Here is a 20,369-nt window from a genome sequence, read left to right as displayed (position 1 = left end):
CGAAGGACTTATGGAGAATCTTAAAGAAGTGTTTCTTTGTTTAAGGAATTTAATTTAAAAATTAATCCGGAAAAGTGCGTTCTTTTCAGTAGGAAAGTTAAATATTTAGGTCATGTGGTTTTTTCAGAGGGGGTACTAATTAGGAAAAAGTAGCAGCGGTGATAGATTGGCCAGTTCCTTATACGAAGAAGCAATTGAGAAGCTTCTTGAGCTTTTGCTCGTATTATCTGAGATTTGTTAAAAGTTTTTCTTTAATAGCAAAGCCACTTCATTCTTTAACAAGATATTTGGTAAAGTTTTCTTGGACGGATAACTGTCAAAAAGCATTTGAATCTTTGAAACAGGCCTTAACTTCTCCTCCAGTGTTAGCGTTTCCGAAAGAGGAAGGTCAGTTTATTTTAGATACTGACGCTTCAAGAATAGGAATCGGGGCAGTTCTTTCGCAGAAGCAAGGAGATGAAGAGAAAGTTATAGCATATTTCAGTCGGGTTTTGTCGAAGTCTGAGAGAAATTATTGTGTTACGCGCCGTGAGCTTTTGGCTATCGTTGATGCAGTCAAATCTTTTCGTCATTTTCTTTTAGGAAGGAAGTTTTTAATTCGAACGGATCATATTTCTGTAAGGTGGCTAATGTCTTTTAAGGAACTTGAGGGCCAGTTAGCTCGTTGGGTAGAAAGATTACAACAATTTCAGTTCGAAATTGCTTACCGAAAGGAGACTTTTTACGGGAATGTCGACGGTTTATCAATGCGGCTTTGTGAAGTAGAAAACTGTCGGTATTGTTTTAAAGTTGAGCAGAAGAATCTTTCCGAAAGAGGAGAGACTGTGGCTCGAATAATCTTGCAAGAAGAAGAGTTGGATCTTTGGAAAAAAGATCAGCGGGAAGATCTAAGTTTGAATGTCTTAATCCAGGCAAAGGAGTTTGGGGAACGTCTTCCCTGTTCAGGATTGTCTTTTTTGGATACAACGGGAAGAGTTTTTACTTCATATTGGGATTTCCTTATTTTAGAGAACGGAGTTCTTTATAAAAAATAGATAGCTCCGAATTTGAGGAAAATTCTGTTTCAGTTAGTGGTTCCTAGTAAACGAAAGAGAGGTTCTGACAGATGCCCACGATTCTCCTTTCACGGTTGGGCACTTTGGGATCAACAAAACTCTAGAAAGAATTCGAAAGCGTTTTTATTGGGTTTCTTGTAAACAAGATGTAGAAGATTGGTGTCGTTCGTGTTCGGTTTGCTGTTCAAAAAAGGGACTTTCCGGCAAAGGAAAATTTCCTTTGCAAATCTATAATGTTGGATCTCCGTTTCAAAGATTGCAGATGAACGTTCTCGGTCTTTTTCCTATATTTTCTTCAGGAAATAGGTTTCTTTTAGTAATTCTCGATTGCATTTTTAAATGGGTGGAAGCATTTTTGGTGAAGAACATTAGAGCAAAAACTGTAGCTGAGGTTTTCGTTAGAAAAGTTATTTCGAGATTCGGAGTTCCTGAGGAAAAACATACGGATCAAGAACGAAATTTTGAGTCCGGTCTTTTGAAAGAATTGTTGAATCTTTTGGGAGTTAGAAAAACAAGAACTACTGCTTTACATCCTCAATCGGATGGGCAGGTGGAGCGTCAGCATCGTACAGTTTTAAAATATCTCAAAATTGATTTCAAAAAATCAAAAAGATTATGATCGTTGGATTCCAATGTTCCCTTTAGCTAATAGGTCTTCGAAGCATGAGGTTACTGAAGTTTCTCCGGCGGAGCTTTGTTTTGGCAGGGATTTATAGTTACCGTTAGATCTAACGCGGGGAATGCCTCCCGAATCTTCTTAATTTTCAATATCTCAGGGAGAGTTTGTTAGGAGTTTAAGACAAGGGCTCGATGAAATTCATTCTCAAGTCAGGGAGAAGATGGCGATTAAGACCTCTCGTGTCAAAGCATTTTATGATAGAAAAGTTAGGGATGTTTTATTCCGAGAGGGACAGAAAGTATGGTTTTTCAATCCTTGTAGAGTTCAAGGTAAAGTTCCTAAATTACAGAGTAATTGAGAGGGACCTTACATAGTATTGAAAAAGTTAGGGGAGGTAGTTTTCTGTATTCAGAAGTCGCCCAGGCATAGGAAAAAGGTTGTTCATGTGGATAGGTTGGCTCCATTTTATGAAAAAAAAGATTAGTTGGTTTTGGGGGCCGTGTTTTTTTTTTAAAGTAGAATTTATTTTAATAAATTCGATTTTTAGATACTGCGTTTTTCTTCTTTTTCTCTTTCAAGGAGGAGTATTGCTGGACAAAGAAGAAGAAGATTTTCTTCTGGAGAATCACGTTCCGGCCTACCTCGAAAAGAAGAAAGAATTTTCTTTAAAGACTGTTCCTTCCACGGTTTTTGATCTGTGGTTTTCCGTGGGACGTAGGGCTAATGCCGGAACAGAGACTTGGGGAGACCTTGAGTCGGAGGGTCCACAGAAAGTTATGCCCCCTCCTTGTTTAAAGATCTTCTTAGGAAAGGACGAGGTTGACTTCACGCTGAAGGAGGACCTTCGCATCAGAGTATTCGTCGTGTTCGGAAACTTGGACAGGAGTCCAGGTTAGAACAGGAAAGCCACAGAAGCCCCTTCATGATAGTCGGGGCAACAATCTGGAGGAGCGGGGGGCAGTGTTACGCCCGGTATACGGAGCGGCATGAAGCTGCCGGCTCGCTCGGAGGTTTCGGTTCCCCGTTGCTAGGGGAACGAAGATTGTTAAACATTATCGATTTACAATTCTGCCGGTGACTTTAAGCGGCGAGGACGTGTCTGTATATTTGATGGTTATTAAAACCGTGTTCCTTCTTTTCTTAAAACGTCTCTTTTCTTTCGCGGTACGCGAGTGCCGCGGGTGTCAGAGCGAGTGTTACGCGAATGTGGAGCGTGAACGCGGAAACGTCCGCCGGTCCCGTTCTCGGTGTAACAATATGTACTCGAGGGTAACACATTCAAAAAAACATTAGCCGTTTGTCAAGACCGAGACAAAAAGATCATCAAAATTCGAAACAAACTTGGAACGGGAGATATTAAACATTACGAATTACTTGATGGACTTGTATATCGTAAAGACAAAAATAAGAAACTCTTATTTTACGTTCCACACACTATAGAAAATAACGTAATCCGAACTAACCACGATGATTTCGGTCACGTTGGAATTGACAAAACTGTCGGTAACATAATGACCACATATTGGTTTCCAGATATGCATGAAAAGGTACGCCAATATCTTACAAATTGCTTGCGATGCATAGTTTTCTCCACCAAGCGAAAGAGGGGAGGGATACCTATACAGTATTTCAAATGAAAACGCATCTTTCATTACTATACACGTAGATCATGTTGACCCGTTAGAAAAAACTGGAAAGGGTTTTTGACACCTTTCTGCGATCATTGACATTTTTACAAAATTTATTTGGATCTATCCGTGTAAATCAACCTCCACGGAGGAAGCATTAAAGCATCTACATCACTACTTCCGCGCATACAGCACACCAAAGCACTTGATTTTAGATCGTGGTATGTGCTTCACATCTAACGTTTTCGAAGAATTCTCAAAAGCAAACGCGATTACATATATATTAATCGGGATAGGTACTCCCAGAGCAAATGGTCAGATTGAACGATTTAATAAAGTAATCGTGCCAATGCTCGCGAAACTGAGTGATACACCGTCAAAATGGGATTGCATTCTTCAACAGGTCGAATATGCGCTAAATAGTACTGTATGTCACTTAACTAAAGAAACACTAGCGCGACTATTAATTGTTATGCGTTATTATAGTATTTGTTTTTGCGTTCAGCGTTTGATACCTTGAACATAGGTATAAACTACGTTGTATAACCTTTTCCTTTATTGTTTATTATGTTTGTAAAAAAAAGGCGTTTGACCGGGACGGTTTAAACGGTCAGAACGGCCGAACTGTAAGCGTATAACTATTAAGCACAATCAAAGATTAGCAAGAACACCTTCGGGAAAGAATCTTTGGGAACAAAAATGCGAAAAGAGAGAACAGCGGAGCTCCGACTGAAGGCGACCAGTCTTCCGACAGCCGCCGAGCCTAACACTGTATAACAATGTACAACATAGTGATTAATAATAAAGATTACGCTGACACTTGTTCAACAGTTGAACCGATTGAGTTAGTGCAATTAAAGCCCTCTTCTCATTACAAGGTGTCGAACAATCAAACAATCAATAAAAGTGGTGGTATACAGGGATGTCAAACGCAAGCAAGCAAAATCCGATCGTCACTCAAAGTTCTCATATTTGACCGCGTCTTGTGGCGCTTAGCAGCGGTTGGCTCGTTCGCGGTTAGCGCGCGATTGTTTTGCGCGACGTTGCGCTTTTTTGCCATTGTCAAAAAAATGTTTGGTTTAATTAGCGGAAGGATTGCGGTTTGTGCTGTCAACACAAACTATCGTATCTTTATAATGAGATTTCTGTTTGCCTTTAGTAATATAGTCTGTCTCTTTTGTAAGAGTGTGTAAAATGTTCTTTCCCGAGTGTAAGCGTGTATTTCGGAGCTGCGAGCGAGAAACCGGGCAAGCGCGCGACTATCGAGCCAAAACGCAACAATACATATGCTCATGTCCCTTTAACCGGTTGCCTGGTAGTGACTTATATATGGGCAAAAAAAAGTCGTGCCGAATCTGGTGCTGACTCATATATGGGCACCTTGAATAACTTTGCCAATTTTCAACGAATTTACATGAAACTTGCTGTATTTTATGTACTTTGGTCGCTGATTATGAATCTGAAGTCAAATTTGAGAAATTCAAAAAAAAATCCAAGATGGCGGCATGTAGTGACTAAAATAGTATCCATCAAAAATATTCTTACCTCCATTACAACTTTTAACTCTCACCAGTTTTGGCACGAAACGTCAATTTTATTCCACCAGGGAACCGGTTAACAGAAACAATTTGAATTGTCTATATAGTAAGATAAGATATTCTGAGTATATATTATTAACTAAAGTAGGAAAACATACAGTCTTAAAATGTACTTAAAATATCATATATTAAATGTTCTGAGAATTACGCAATAGACTTTTGCGATATTATACGGATATTCTCAGTATGTAAGTGTGCTGTTAAGAACATTTGTATGTATCAGCTATATACTTCATACATTAAACAAATGTTTGTGTAGATAACTGTAATTTAAAAATTTTTTTGCATTTTTTTTCTCAAACTGACTAGTAATAATTTTTAATTCTCTAAAGCCAATTTAAAAAATAGTGTACAATATAAATAGGTGGTAAAATAGAAACTTTTAGGAATTCCTTAATATATTTTTAATCTTTAAAATATTTTAACATTTTGGCTGCCAATGCTTCATCGATGAAAAAGAGACTGTTCTGCTCAGATATGTCAAAATCGTATTAATTTTATAAGTAGAATTTTTGGAAAGAGAGTTTTAATGTGGATTTATTTGTTGTGAATTAAAGTGCTCAGTGCATATCCTCACGTTGAACAGAGAAATAACAAAGGACAATCGTCGGAAGCATAGAAGATGTGTTCAATCCTACGCGGATTTATTAAGTTCAATTGGAGCCGTTATCGCTAGGAAAAAAGCGAAATTGGTGAACATTTATTACAACACTTGCAATGAAAATCCATTTTTATGCTTGGAGTATTTCCACGTGCAATATTAAAATATGTCTGTAAAATTAGCCCCTATTTTTCTATTTTTGAACAAAACAACAAAATTCTGATAGCCTCCGCAAGAGTTCTAAAGGTCTCTGTAGATTATATAAAGAGTTTCGTGTAAATAACTTCTCAAAGAATTAAAACAAATTCCAAATATATTATCACATTTTCGAAATAATTTGAAAATTGCAATTTTCAGACAAAGTATAAAAGTTTCACGAAGAAAGCTATCAATAACTCTTATAACTCTAAACTCTAAAATCAAAATTAATAAAAAGCCCTTTAAAGTTTGAATTATTAAAGGTGAAACTTTTTATTGAATTTTGGAGTTCTGAGCGAAGTTCTGTTGGCTCTCGCAAAAATTCTACCAAAAACTCTTGTGGTCCGAAAAGCACCTACCAATTCTTACTGAACTACAGATCTTCAAAGTTTTAAATTTTTAAGGGTGAAAATTATTTCGCAAATTTCAAAATTCTGAGCTGAGTTCTATTAAGAACAGCCAACGAAACTTCACTCAGAACACTGAAATTTGCAAAAAAATTTTTACATGGTTTAATGCGTTTCGATATCAACTTCTTCGTACAGAGTACATAAATAGATAGTTCCATTTAAAACAAATATTGCTATTATTTAAATCTCAGGAAATATGACCTTTTGATGACATTAGCTTTAAAAACTCATTTTTTCCCTTCAAATGCAACAATTTTTCCATGTGATATTTTACAGTGTAATTTTGAGATTAAACGAACTCACCGAGTGAAATTTGATCCTAATTATGTTCCTGGTCTCGTCCGGATAGTGAATATGTAGTCGTGCGTTTGCACGGCGTTTGACAACAGTTTTTAAAGCAATCAAAAAACCCGCGACCTGGCGCGGTGGCGTTGTGGTCGACTTCCGGGGCCACGTTCGGCCTGCGGCGCTCATCGACACGCGCACCGCGCACCTCAATCTTTAAAGAACAAAAGGGGGGCACAAATCGTCCCAAAACGGGAGGGAAATGTAGAGCGGGAGGGAACCTATCCGGATGAGACCAGGAACATAATTAGGATCAAACTTCACTTGGTGAGTTTGTTTAATCTCAAAATTATGTTCTCTGGTCTCGTCCAGATAGTGAATATGTAGATGTTGAAAGCACGCAATTTGTGACCAGTAAGAGGGTAACGGTTCCAAAGAGTACAAATATATTATGCCAAATCTTAGAACTAAGATATTACAAACATAAGATGTTCTTAATCTAATTATGTAAGGTAAAACAAAAATTAAAATAAGAAAATTAGGAACCAACCACCGCGTTAGCGAATTCGTCCGGGTCTATAATCGGACGGTTATAAAAGTAGGCAAAAACGCGCGAATTACCCGACCAACCCGCCGCGCGTTTTATAATATTGACGGAGATACCCTTACTCGCTGCAAGCGATGTAGAGGCGTGCCGCGTACTATGGGCGGAGAAAGAATTTTCAACTCCACAATCTAACAGAGATTTTTTAATCCAACGACTAATAGAGTTAACTCCAACGCATTTATAAGGCTTTTGCCATGAAATAAAAAGATTGTCTGATTCTGGAGTCCGAAGGCTCTTTGTGCGGGATATATAATGCTCGAGAAGTCCAACGATACATAAACTGATACGATCAGTAAACCGCGGGAAGTAAAGAATCGGCTGGCAGCGTCCAACGGCAGAGGTCTTCACACGGTCGGTGATTTTGATGATGGCTCTCTCTCCAATGTTGATCTGCGAGATGCGTAGGTTAGCTAGAGTTTGACAACGTTGGCCGAACCAAGGGCAAGCAGCAAGGCCAGCTGTTATGTGACTAATATCATTCTTAGTATCCTTAGTAGTACAGCTATCATATTATATTATCATAGATATGCACACGATACGGACCATCCTGTATCAGTTTACGCTCGTTCGTACCGTCTCGATGCGCTTAGTTTAGTCAGTCGTTGCTGTACATCATGCCAATAAAGACGACTCTAGTTTTATATATATTATTATATTTTATTGTTCCTCTTTGTACGTAACAAATATTGGCGACGAGGATGGCGGATTGAAATACGCTCAATCCTGTGCTTTTGGTGACATTTCAAGAAAAATAAATTAGAAAGTTCAGTGTTAATTATGGCTACGACTACACCGGCAAGACCCACGAATGTTGATGCCAAGCCAAATATATCGGGTTTCTTCGCGATCGAAGCATTCGATCCGGCAGCAACTTCGTGGAGGAGATGGGTTCAGCACCTGCAAGGCGCATTTCTAATCTTCCACATAGTGGACAACGCAAGGGTTCCCTATTTACTTTACTATGTTGGACCGGCAGCCTTTGACGTTCTTTGCGATCGGCTAGATCCTGCCGACCCATTCTTGCAATCCTACGACACGTTGGTATTAAAACTGGCAGAATTCTATGAGCCTACACCACTGAAAATTGCGGAAAACTTCAAGTTCCATCAGCGAAGGCAGGAAACTGGCGAATCAATACAACAGTACGTTGCCGTTCTTCACAAGCTCAGTATTCACTGCAATTTCGGCGATTACTTGAAAACGGCCTTACGAAATCAATTCGTCTTCGGTCTCGCCAACAAGAAGAGCCAGGCTCGCCTATTGGAAAGGAAAGACCTCAGCTTCGAGGAGGCAGTGCGAACTGCAGTCACCATGGACCTTTCGGAGAAGAGTTCAGAACAAATGAAGACGGACAATCTTACATCGTCTTCCATCGATTACCTCAAAACAAGAAAGAAAAAGTAAATTTAAGACCGATAGTAATTCAAAAGCGTGATTCTAGGAAATCATCGGCGCGCGTTAACTCTAATTCTAAGGCGACCACTAAAACTTCTGTTAAATGTTATCGATGCAGAAAACCACATTTAGCTAACAAATGTACCCTCAGTCGCGATATTCAATGCTTCAATTGCGGAAAACGCGGCCACTTAAATACTGTTTGTTTTAAACCGGTTGCCTCAAATAATCAACTAGAAGAAATTCTAGCGTTGGAACATGCGAATCACAGAGACAAATTCTTTCTCGCTCTCTTCGTAAACGGTACAAAAATTATTTTTGAAATAGACAGCGGCGCAACTGTTACTGTTATCAATGAATATGACGCGAAACAGTACTTTCCGGTTGTTCAATGGCAAAATACTGACCTTCAACTTGTCTCATACTGCGGAAAAGTGGTTCAAAGTAAAGGATTTATTCCGGTTACTGTCGAGTTCAATAATACAAAAAAGAAATTAAATATCTACATAGTTTCGGGCCATCAGAAACCACTGTTAAGTCGAGAATGGTTACGTCAGTTAAACATCGGATGCAATTTTTCCCCGCAGCGCGTATTTATTAATACCGTGGCGAATCAATTAGAAGGCAAGTTACAAATTCTACTTGCGGAATATCAAAACTCAATTTCGTCAGAATTTTCCGCGATTAACGGTATTCAAGCCAAACTAACTTTAAAACCTGACGTCAAACCGGTATTCATACGAGCTCGTCCGATTCCTTTCAAATTAATCCCGCTTGTCGAGCAGGAATTAGATAATTTAGAAAAAGAGGGAGTGCTCGAAAAAGTTAGTACTTCCGAGTGGGCAACGCCGATCGTCCCTATCCTCAAAAAGAACGGAAAAATAAGAATTTGCGGGGATTACAAAGTCACGGTTAATCCGAATTTAATAGTGGACGATCATCCCTTTCCTTCTATTGATGAACTTTTTGCGAAATTAACTAAAGGCTCCAAGTTCTCAAAAATAGATTTAACAAAGGCTTATCTTCAATTAGAATTAGTTCCCGAACAACGAAATTTGCTTACTATCAGTACATGCAAGGGACTCTACAAAGTCAATAGATTAATGTTCGGAATTGCTTCTGCGCCTACTATTTGGCAACGAGAAATCAAAAATATCTTACAAGGAATTCCAGGCGTTGCAAGTTTCTTCGATGAAATTGTAATTACAGGCGAAACGGACGAGTTGCACTTACAAAGACTTAAGGCGGTGCTTGATCAATTGCGTAAATTCAATGTTCAAATCAATTGGGAAAAATCCTCTTTCTTTTTAGACAAAATAACTTACTGCGGTTTCATTATTGATAAACACGGTATTCATAAGAACGCGACTAAAACAGAAGCCATTAAGCGAATGCCCCGTCCGAAAAATGTGTCAGAAGTTCGAGCTTTCACCGGAATGATTAATTATTATAGCAGATTTATTCCAAACCTTTGTTCAATTCTGCAACTGTTAAATAACCTACTGCATAAGGATCATCCATTCTTATGGTTCCAAAATTGCGAAACTGCCTTTCAAAAGGCCAAAGAAGCATTCGCCAGTGATGAATTTCTGACGCATTTTGATCCTAAAATTCCTTTAGTTTTAGCTACAGACGCTAGTGCATATGGAGTTGGCGCAATTTTATCGCATAAATACCCGGATGGTTCTGAAAAGGTTATTCAATTTGCGTCGCAAATATTTTCTAATACACAAAAAAAGTATTCGCAGATAGATAAGGAAGCGTACGCGATAATATTCGGCATCAAGAAATTCTTTCAATATCTTTATGGTAACACGTTTACTTTAATCACAGACCACAGTCCGCTAGTACAAATCTTTTCTCCAAACAAAAGTCTACCAATTTACACGGCTATGCGTATGCAACATTATGCCATATTCCTACAGGGATTTAATTACAAAATTCAATAGATTTAATTTTACCTGTTAAAAAAAATACTGATTATACAAATTCTGATATATTAGCGCGAACTTTCAAATGCAATGAAAGAGTAGCATGTAGAAATTATTTCGGTAAAGAGAAATGGAAATTTGGTTCGGTTTCCGCCAAAACCGGAAAACTACATTACAAAATATTACTCGACGACGGTCGTATTTGGTCCCGTCATGTAAATCAAATACGCTCCATAGGCAACAATACACTATTACAAGAAAATAATATTTCTGACCCCGTATACTACTGGGATACCACAGACGGTAAAGATCATATAGCGCCGATACCAAAAGGACCATCTCCCGTTCGTGTGTCACCACATACTTCCCCACATATCTCACCGCGTGTTTCACCACAAGAAATTATACAGCGTCCGACGCGTCTAAGAAAAAGACCGGATTACTTATCATACGAATAAGTTATTAATTTCTCTTACAAGGGAAGGTGTTATGTGACTAATATCATTCTTAGTATCCTTAGTAGTACAGCTATCATATTATATTCTCATAGATATGCACACGGTACGGACTCATCCTGTATCAGTTTGCGCTCGTTCGTACCGTCTCGATGCGCTTAGTTTAGTCAGTCGTTGCTGTACATCATGCCAATAAAGACGACTCTAGTTTTATATATATTATTATATTTTATTGTTCCTCTTCGTACATAACACCAGCTTTTTTGTAATTACCTCAAGGGGAAGCTGGTCATGAGGATACAACGCTGCAAGCTTGTCAATAACCGGAGCTGGGTCCCAAATATAGTCGTATCTAGGATTTGAGGGTCTTAAGACCCCCACTCCCTTACAGAAACGTTTCACCAAAGGATGGCTTCCAATTCCATTTGACGATATTAATGAGAAGGCCGATCTCGCCGTATTTATTGATGAGAAAGAGACAGGCTTTCTCAATACCTCTGTTAAGAAGAAGAGAACTTGACTAGCGTTGGGCGCAAAGACTGAAGCATTGTGAGTCCGGCAGAAGGTCCACCATGCCTGGAGAGGGTGTGAGTACTGTGACACCGTAGAGGGTGCCAGAGAGGCGATGCAAGTGTCTATTGCTGACTCTGGGACCTCTCTTAGCCGGAAAGCCTGCCTGATAGTCTCCCTACACTCAGGGAAAGCGATCTCCAGTCCGGGTAATGATCTCTAGATGGAGAAGAAAGAAGAGAGTAAGCTGGAGGTATAATAAAGGGTTTGGCTATTAATAAACGACGAAACAAAGGGAACCAAGGTTGCGATGGCCACCATGGGACCACTAGAACTCCCTCCGCCTCGTCGTCAACAATCTTAGGCAAAACCCGAGGTAAAAGAATAAACGGAGAAAAAGCGTAAAAGGAAATACCGCTCCAGGAGAGGATGAACACGTCTGTAGCGAATGAACCCGGGTCAGGGAACCAGGAAACGTATAGGTCGCATTTCGCGTTTAGCGTGGAAGTGAAGAAGTCGATATTAAAAGGTCCTAATTTATCGATGATGAGGGAGAAAACGTCTCTAGACAAGGATCATTCTGTATTTCTTTTCTCCATACGCGATTCCGCATCCGCTATTACATTCTGGGCAGATGGAACGTAAGAAGCAAAAAGAAATATGTTTCTCTCTTCACACCAATGCCAAATATCCCTGGCAATCGCAGAGAGGGCAGGGTGTTGGATTGAGCCAGACCTATTAATATATGAGAGAGCCGTGGTGTTATCTATTCTCAAGAGAATGTCATAGTCGACGAGGTCTGAGGCGAAGCAACGAAGACCATAAAAAACCGCTTTTAACTCCAGCAAGTTAATATGGGAAAGTCTGTCCTCCTTAGACCACCATCCATGCGTCTTTAAGATGTCACAAGAAGCACCCCATCCCGACAGGGATGAGTCCGTAAAAATTTCGCGGACATACTGACCAGAGTGAAAGATGCAGGCTTGGTTGGGATTGGAGAAGACCCGTATCCACCATTGGAAGTCCCGCTTCAAAGACCTAGGGAGAGACATGGAGGATGAATAATTGCCTCCGGATTGAGACATGGCCAAGAATTTAGCCCTTTCAAAAGCCTTAGTGTAAAGAAGGCCGTACTGGACGGCCGGGCAGACCGAAACTAACGAGCCTATAAAACTAGCAAAATCCCTAATTTTGCAAGATTTCTTGGAGCTCATAGCACGTGAAAGCTAAAGAAGCTTTACCCGACGACCCGAGAGAATTGAAATGGATTGTTGGACTGAGTCAAATTCGAAGCCGAGATATTTGCACCTTGTCGATGGTCGAAAGGAAGACTTGGCCTGGTTGATGATAAATCCCAAGGAAGTAAGCAGAGTAACTGACGCTTGAATGTTGTCTGAACATTCCTGTTTGGAAGAACCAAATAATAATAGGTCGTCCAAGTAAATGACTGATTGTAGACCCATTTCACGGAGATATCCCACTACCGGCCTGAGAATTTTAGTAAAGATGAACGGGGCTGTGGACAGACCAAACGGTAACACCGAAAATTGATAGGTGAGACCCCGCCATTGAAAACGCACGAAACGTCTATCCGATGGAGCTACCGACACTAGAAAGTAGGCATCCTCCAAATCGAATGTGGCCATAAAAGATTCCGGCAATAAGAGGCGAGTTACAGTACGCCAATTCTCCATCTTGAAATGATGGGTTGATGTATGAGTTGAGATCTCTGAGATTTAAAATAAACCGCATGCCCTCCGTAGGCTTTTCTATAAGGAAAAAGGGGGATAAAAATTGGTCTCCAGAAGGAGAGACTTTTTCAATGGCGCCCTTACTTAACAGCCTCTCCAACTCAATATCACAGGATTCTGCCCTAGCGGTTGAGTGAAGCTGCTCTTGCAGACAAGGACGGGCCGGTGAAGAAGAAAGAAAAGGGATACGGTATCCTCGGATGGCCTCCAGAACTGTGAGGTCCGAAGTAAAAACCTCCCATCTATCTGTAAAAAGAGAGAGACGTCCCGCCCGATATACCTGATTTAACGACGGCTCGATGGACGATGACGGAAATACGACCTCCTGCTGTTCTGATTGGATGCCCCTGGTCGGCGAGCCGGTGTTGACTTCGAGCGAACAGGGGCTCTGGCGTTTCCCGAACGCTGTGCAGGAGTCTGAGTGCGAGGTACCAAGGTATTTGCAGTCCGAGATACCGGTTGCTGAGTGCCCTTCCCTGGAGTTAGCGTGGATCTCGCAAGATCACGGCCTGCTTTTTCGCAGGCCTGCGCTGCTTTGAAATCATCTGCAAAGGCGGATCCGAACAGCCATTCGTCTATTTGCGCGGTGTCCGACATGCCTTTGCCTATCAAACTCAGAGAAGGCTTTATAAAGGCTCTTCTGGCAAGCGAAGGACGGTGCTGGTGGTCAACCATCAAATGAAGCGCATCCGCCATCTTCTTCAGGGCCGTCTTGCCCGGGTCACCCAGCTTCGAAGCTACCTCCTGCTTGAGCAGCTCGGAGACTGCCTGCCCAGCGCATTAAGGCAAGCTGCCACCTGCCATTGAGCCTGAGCCTGGTGCTCGTCCCGTTTAATGATGGATGCTGACGTCTTCAGGGCCGGCACCAGTTTCTTATTCAGCTTTGGTGGCCCAAGGTTAGCTAAATCTTTCTTAGTCTCGTACCTTTCCAGCAGAGTAGAGCGTAGGTCTTCCTTCACGCCAGCACGCACTTTTGCCTGGATGGAAGTCAGCACCGTTGATGACCAACAGGCCGCCTCAGAGGGTAAGTCAGCCGCCCCAAACAATTCCAATGTGAGGGCCTCCATCTCGGAGGGCGTCTCAATCTCCAAAGGCTCAGAGAAGCCAACTGCCCTAACCTGTGTTTCAGGATCCGTTTCAATAGCCAGGCACTGACTGGGGGACTCAGGATCGCCGAGAGGAGGGGCCGCTCCCCCTTGAGGAGACACGTTGCCTGAAAAAAGGAAACCTTGAGCAAAATGGGTGAGACAGTCGGTTGTCTCTCCTCTTTGCCAAAGCTGTGCTTCGGGTCGGCAAGGAGAGACACCTGGTTCATGGCCCCGGCCCTGGAGGGTCGTCTGCTCACCCGTAGCCTGCTCATTATCCTGCCCCAAGGTCGCATCCTCGTAGCTCGACGCTGTTTGTACGGCACATGGCGCCCTAACCTCAATCGGTTGGCGGGCTTGTTCTAGCAAGACCTGTATGCCGCTCAGGATCAAGGCCATTTTGTCTCGGAATTCACGGCGTGACCGGCGGCGTGCCGACTTTTCCCGCAACGATTTTTGATGCCCCTTCCTACCTGACGATCTCCTCGAGCCGGTACTCGACGGGGAAGAAGACTCCTCACCTCGAGAAACACTTTCGGAATGATCGCGATGCGACCGAGAAGCCCTGCGAGGCATTTTCACGAAGTAATTCTTCCGAAAGGCGAACACTGTTGTCTGTTGCACAAACAAAAACACAATCAGGTGCGCGATGCGCGTGTCGATGAGCGCCGCAGGCCGAACGTGGCCCCGGAAGTCGACCACAACGCCACCGCGCCAGGTCGCGGGTTTTTTGATTGCTTTAAAAACTGTTATCAAACGCCGTGCAAACGCACGACTACATATTCACTATCCGAACGAGACCAGAGAACATAATCAATAATGTTACGTTTTCTACTTCACCGTTTCTTTTTTCGACGCGAAATTGATAGAATATTAATTAAGAGAAGAGTAAACCATAATCTATTAGTGAATAAAGCGTTAGACATCAAACTTTCTGGAGAGAATTCTTTTTTAGTATAACAAAAAATTATGCGCGATATTGTTAGACGTCCGAAATGAAATAGAACTATAAAAGTCGGCGCCAGCAAACACAAACAATGGAAATCTGTCGGAACAGCGCTACAGAAAAAATAACTGACCGAGCCTGTTTGTAATAATAGCAAATAACTCGCGCTTGGCAGTGAATGACGAGGAATAAGATTAAGGCGTGTGTCACTGAACACTTTTTTACTTTATATTGTTTATTTCAAATCACAATTTTACACTTGTTGTATGCGAGACAAAGATTGTAGCTCATGAAAGCTTGATTGACAGTATACTAACGGGAGCGCGCTGTTGCTGCCCGACGGAACGCAAGAGCAATGTTAGTCAAGACAAAGAAAATAGTTGCAATGCTAATTTTCTAAAAAAGATGCCCGATATCTCTAAAGGTCTGTGCCTTTGAGAAATAATGCATACATAAATGTAATATGTAATTTTGTCTTATTAACAACACGATGTTGTTCTGCGAGGCAATAATTTATTACAAATTATTAAATACTCGTTTTATTTTGAACAGAGAATATGTTAGAGTTACGAGGCGCGATCAAAAGCAAAATAAAATGTCCAGAGCTGATTTCACATTGAACTAAAGAAATACGTTATTATACGTGTGAACGGAGTAACCATGGTTATAGGAATATAGGGATGGAGTGTAAGCCTAGAACATAGGCGAGGAGAGTGAAGCCGAAATGCGGAGGGAAATATGTGCCTGAATTTTATTGGCTAAGATAGTACGCATGCTCAGTATATTTGCATTTGATAAGGCATTTGGTTTTAACCTCTTTCGAAATAAATTTGTCTCATCAAAAGCTTCCTGTAAAAAATGGTTTGAACAAATTCGAGCAACATTGGGGATTTGTGCTGGAAGATCCAAAATCTTAATCCATAACTTGCGGTTGTTATCATTCTTTGAAATACTAAACACAAACACTATTATATTAAATATATTCTTACAAAAATGTTAATAAATAATGATATTAATTCTATAACAAATATTACGAAATATTTTATTAAATTATAAATATTGAATGTTCTAATCTATAAAACGTAATTTTGTTTTTGTATGTTAAATTTTTCTAATTTTGGCAATCCGAACGATTTTTGCACTTTGGTACACAGTACTGCACCATTTTTATACCTTTTCTTTATTTTTACACTTACTATTGTCTTTGTTTTTCCGTTTTTTACTCTTGATGACTTCACTCTTGATTATCAAACGTACTTGTCGTATTTGATTACCTGACTATACAAATTACAAATGCGTATCAATCTCAATATATACAGGGTGTCTCATACTAAAGTATCGTAATTTCAAAAGTAGGTAGGGCTTGTCAAGCCAAATAGAAAAGTCTTATACCATTTTGTAACATTTTCAACCGTTATTAAGAAAAAAATTAATTTGTTTAGCACAACAGCGACAAGAAAGCTACACGTGAGTGAGTGCGACAGGCCAGTAGCTAAGAATGGTGCCGTCATCTGTCGCGCTCACTCACGCGTAGCTTCCTTGTCGCTCTTGTGCTAGACAAATTAATTTTTTTCTCAATAACGGTTAAAAATTTTACAAAATAATATAAGACTTTTCTACTCGTCTTGACAAGCTCTATCTACTCTTGCAATTACAATACTTTACAATAAGACACTCTATATATATTGTTACGCCCGGTATACGGAGCGACATGAAGCTGCCGGTTCGCTTCGAGATTCCGGTTCCCCGTTGCCAGAGGAACGAAGATTATTGATGAATGTTAAATTGACAGTTCTGCCCGTGACTCGGATCGGTGTAGACGTCATTCTGTATTGTTCTTGTATTAAACCATTCCCGTTTATTTTTCTAAAAGACGTCTTCCTTTCTTTCGCGGAGCTCAAGCGTCGCGAGTGTGTGAATGAGACGAATGAGTGAGAAGCGCGAACGCGGAGACGCCCGCTGACCTGTTCCCGGCGTACCAATATATATCTATACAGGGTGTCCCGCCTCAAGTGTCCGCCACCGCGGATTTAAAAAGATATTGGAAATATAGGTAAAAATGAAGATAAAGCATGGCGGGTACTATAGGCGCTAAAATAATTTGTGTCGATACCCGCTTCAGTTAACACTTTTTTAATCCAACGGCTAAGTGTCTGTGCAGAAACTTTTTTATATGGCTCCTTAAAAGATAAAAAAAGAGAAAATCTAAATGTCTAAATTTTTTTATCTTTTGTAAATAATAATCAAGATATTGTATTCATTAGGAAGGGAACGTTGTGATCATTGAGACTGTTAAACGACAACTGACTTTTATTCGCTTTGCTTACAATGCACTGATTAATATTACTATTAACCATGCTACATTAGTAAGGCTCTACATAATTACTATTAACCGTTCTACATATACTACATCTACTATTAACCATTCTACATATACTACATATACTACACAAGGGTCTTCGCAGGGCAAATTAACAGATTAGGTTTATAAAAAGGAATTATTAATAAAGGTTGTTTTCGTCCAATAACCGATGTTTTAATTCTATCAGAAATTTTAATTTCAAATTTTTTATTCTGAAAAATTATGTTTCTAATGTCTGTTAGAGTGAAGGTCTGTAACCGATGACTTGTAATAAGAGCAAGCAATGTAATTAATTTAAGCGATAATTTCTCTAAAGGTAAAGACTCATTAGGACCCCAAAATGTTAGATATTTTAATACGATATTCGGATCTCACGTTAATTCATACTTTGGGGCCATTGGCCGAAGTCTAGCAGTTCGTTTGACAAATCTTTTAATCTGTTGATTATTACTCAATTCTGGACCAGCAAGGAAGGCCAATGCCAAACGAAAGCTGTTAATTGACTCGTAAGACATTCCTTTGTTAAATTCGAGTGATAAAAAAAATAATACATCCGTTATTGAAAATTGAAGAACTTGAAGACCTTCAGTTTCACAAAAATTCCACCAACGCTTAAAACAGGTATCATACTGTTTTAAAGATGATTCTGAAATCGAAGCTAGCATGACTTCTCGAGCTCTTACAATTTGTTTCTTCTCGAAAGCTACCCTGATAAGGTCCCGGCAACCAGGGTAAGCTTTCTCCATAACGGATGGGGATCTCTATCAAGAGAAGATAGTAATTTTCTATGTGGTTTAAAAAATAAGGGTTTTGTTTGTAACATTTTTATGAATACTGGGAACCAAGGATGAGCCGGCCAGTAAAGAGCAACAACGATACCTTTACTATGATCCCGTCTAATTTTTTCTAAAACACGCGGGATTAATATTGTTACGCCGGGAACGGGATAAACAGACGTTTCCGTAAAGACGCTCCGCTCACACTCGCTTTTCTCACTCACACTCGCGGCACTCGTGCACCGCGAATAAATCATTCGGAATTATAAAAGAACGAATGAATTTAATGAGAAATAAGTTACAAAGGAGTGACGGCCTCACTGTTTTAAATCACGGGCAGAACTGTCAAAAACATTAACATTAAACATCTTCGTTCCTCTAGCAACGGGAAATCGAGATCTTCGAGCGAGTCGGCAGCTTCACGCCGCTCCGTATACCGGGCTTAACAGTATGAAAGAAGGGAAGGCATAAAAGAAGTAATATGTATTTTCAATTGAGCATGAAGGCATCGATAGCTATAGTTCCCAGATCTTTCTTCCATGAAACATATTTTTTACACTTTGTATTTGTTCTAATGGCAAAAGATCGATGTCCGGAGAACCAAAATTAATTACAATTTCTGTAAAAGCAAAATTAGATAGTGCGTATTCTGTTTCCGGTTCTAACCTACCTAGATTCTAGATCTGCTTTAAAATTTTCATCAGAACATATATATGAAGCAAAAATGCAGTTACTTCTTTCTTCGCACCAATCCCAAATCTCTTTTGCTATTGATTGAAGTTCTGGATAACGAGTCCCTCCTTTCTCATTAATATATGATAAAGCTGTCGTATTATCAATACGTACAAAAATATTACTATTTCTAGTCTCATTAATTAAAGATTTTAAACCAAAAAGAGCTGCCTTAAGTTCCAGCCTATTAATGCTTCAATTTTTTTCTTGATTATTTCAGTATCCATGAACTTGTTTATTATTATAAACCGTTCTCCATCCCGAAAGAGAAGCGTCCATAAAAATAACTAAATCCGGGTTTCGAGAGCCTATACTATTGCGAGCTAATTCTATGTGATTCATCCATCAGCAAAGATCATCTGAAATTGTGTCTAAAATATTCATTGATGCATTATAGTTATCGTTATTTCGAAATAGCGCAATAATTCTTTCTCGTTCAAAACTTCTTATATGAGCTCTCCCGTATTTTAAAGTAGGACAACAGAATTCGAGAGAGCTTACAAACTTTGAAAATTCTCGAATTTTGAATTTTCGAATTTTCTTAAATTTTTCTAAAAACTTTTTAATTTTACATATTTTTTCTTCCGGGAATTCAACTGTCATCTTAATAGAGTTATAAATCAGTCCTAAAAATTTACAACTGGTGGAAAGAGTAAATATGCTCTTTTCTTTCTTTATAATAAAGCCTAATTTTGTTAATAACTGGCACGTTGCTTGGACATTCTTTTTGCAAGAGACATAGGAATCGCCAAAAACTAAAATATCGTCCAGATAAAAACAAGATAAAAAACCTTGCTGACGTAACCAGGCAACCACTGGTTTCATAAGTTTTGTAAATAAAAATGGCGCCGAGCTCAAACCGAAAGGAAGACAGCGAAATTCATATATCTAATTTTCAAATTTAAATCTAAGATATTTCCTATAAGATTTTTTAATAGACACAAAGTAATATGCGTCTTTAAGATCTATAGTGGCCATGAAACAATTTCTATAAATTAAACGTTGAACAACTTTAGCATCCTCTAATTTAAAATGCTGAGTAAATATAAAATCATTCAATTTTTTAAGATTTAAAATTAATCTATATAATCCGTCAGGTTTTTCAATCAGGAAAATGTTAGATAAAAATTGATCTTCTGACTGAAGAACACAACAAATAGCATTTTTCTCTAAAAGACGTAATATTGAAACTCTAATAGCTATAGATTTGTAACGGTGCACCCGGCGATGCACCGTTCCGGCCACGACATCGGCCGCCCGCCGGACAAAACACCGTCCGGCGAAGACCCGGGGCGCGGTGCGCCCCAAACAATATTTTAAACAGCCGAAAACGCGAGATACAACGACAGCGTACTCGCAGCTATTCCGCGGCTAAGTCTATTTGCGGGCTTAGCCGAAGTATCCCGAGCGCCGCCGAACCGCGCC

The 20,369-nt window shown here is 39.9% G+C and overlaps 1 protein-coding gene and 1 pseudogene across 1 annotated transcript in view; one reads left to right on the top strand and one right to left on the bottom strand.

The window, feature by feature from the left end:
* Window positions 1-20,369, top strand: part of LOC139102148 (odorant receptor 49b-like) — a 57,849-nt gene that overhangs the window by 23,014 nt on the left and 14,466 nt on the right. The window lies entirely within an intron of this gene.
* LOC139101577 (uncharacterized) lies at window positions 10,827-15,768 on the bottom strand (annotated as a pseudogene).

The sequence above is a fragment of the Cardiocondyla obscurior genome, linkage group LG04 (genome assembly GCF_019399895.1).
Source record: "Cardiocondyla obscurior isolate alpha-2009 linkage group LG04, Cobs3.1, whole genome shotgun sequence".
Taxonomy (NCBI): Eukaryota; Metazoa; Arthropoda; class Insecta; order Hymenoptera; family Formicidae; genus Cardiocondyla; species Cardiocondyla obscurior.
Note: the sequence above shows the minus strand (reverse complement) of the source record. Positions and strands in the feature narration are given on the sequence as shown.